The 1,537-nt window shown below is 36.8% G+C and overlaps 1 pseudogene; it reads left to right on the top strand.

Annotated features, from left to right (window-relative positions):
• Positions 1 to 287: 287 nt before the first annotated feature.
• On the top strand, positions 288 to 892 carry LOC149393040 (small ribosomal subunit protein uS10y-like; annotated as a pseudogene).
• Positions 893 to 1,537: the final 645 nt, after the last annotated feature.

Here is a 1,537-nt window from a genome sequence, read left to right as displayed (position 1 = left end):
AGTTATGAGTTTACATAGATATGTAATTCACGAACAATATTTGTTAAAGTGCAATGTATATCATATCATGCTTTATTTTTTATAGAATTAATGATATTTTTTCCCCCTCAACTATGTCGCCTTTAACAGGTTGCTCCATGAACAAAAAAAACTGCATTTTCACCCCTTCGTGATAGTATCAAATTGATCTTTAGTCCTTCTGTTACTTTTTTCGTTAAAAGAGACGGAATTTGACCACGTGCCCACCACGTGCCCATCACGACTTCGAGTATTAAAGCTTATTCATCGTCCTCTTCCTTCCCTCAGCCGCCAAATAAAGCACAGAAGGTCCAACCATGGCGTACGCTGCGATGAAGCCGACGAAGCCAGGTCTTGAAGACCCCCAAGAGATCGTCCACGGGATCAGAATCACTCTCTCCTCCAAAAACGTCAAGAATCTCGATAAAGGTCTCTCTCTCTCTCTCACACTCATTTTTGTCCTCTTCAAATCAAACATACCGGATCGAATAGGCCATTTGAGATTTAGGTTATAATTAGTGTGTATCGTGTGGATAGTTTGTGGCGATTTGGTTCGGGGAGCGAAGGACAAGAGGCTCAAGGTCAAGGGACCGGTGAGAATGTCGACCAAGGTTTTGAACATCACCACCAGAAAATTCCTTGCGGTGAAGGTATTGATCGATTATCAATTCGATAATTCCGAGTACATAATATTGTTGTTCAATCTTTTGAATTCGTATTCGTTTTCGAAAGTACAAACACATGGGACGTGTTTGAGCTCCGAGTTCACAAGCGTGTGATCGATCTCTTCAGCTCGTCGGACGTTGTGAAGCAAATCACTTCCATCACCATCAAGCCCGGCGTCGAGGTTGAAGTCACCATCGCCGGCTCTTAAAATTTTGTAATTTATTATTCCTGATAATTTTATTAATTTATTATTTTGTAATTTTGACTGATACCCCTATTTCAGTCAACACGTGATGGGCACATGGTCAAATTCCGTCTATTTTAACGAAAAAAAGTACCAGAAGGACTAAAGATCAATTTGATACTATCACGAAGGGGTGAAAATGCAGTTTTTTTTGTTCAGTGAGCAACCTGTTAAAGGCGACATAGTTGAGGGGGCAAAAATGTCATTAATTCTTTTTTATAATGTGAATAAATTAACTATGTCTTGTAATAATTGACTAATCTAATTGAATCAAGCATTTTGACATGCTAGCTACATTTCATTGAGAATTATTGTGTTTATTCACAAATAACAAACGAGTTGAAGAAAATAATAGCTAGAATGATATAATTGTATAATTTTGTGATTCATGTATAATTAATGATATTCATGAGGGTAAACTTTGAAAGATACTCAATAGATCCGATGTATGAAAATAGTAGTGCATAGTGAAGCTTTCAGTGTGAATTCTTCAATGGAGTCACTGACCTTACGGTTGAACTTTGGTGAACTCAATCAATTTTATGAATTGAACTTATAATTCACTTTGCAAAAATAATTTTTTCACTAATATTGTCAAAATGTGATTTA

The sequence above is a fragment of the Urtica dioica genome, chromosome 6 (assembly GCF_054948205.1).
Source record: "Urtica dioica subsp. dioica isolate 48M chromosome 6, U.dioica_male_clone48M_v1_H2, whole genome shotgun sequence".
In the NCBI taxonomy this organism is placed as follows: domain Eukaryota; kingdom Viridiplantae; phylum Streptophyta; class Magnoliopsida; order Rosales; family Urticaceae; genus Urtica; species Urtica dioica.
Note: the sequence above shows the minus strand (reverse complement) of the source record. Positions and strands in the feature narration are given on the sequence as shown.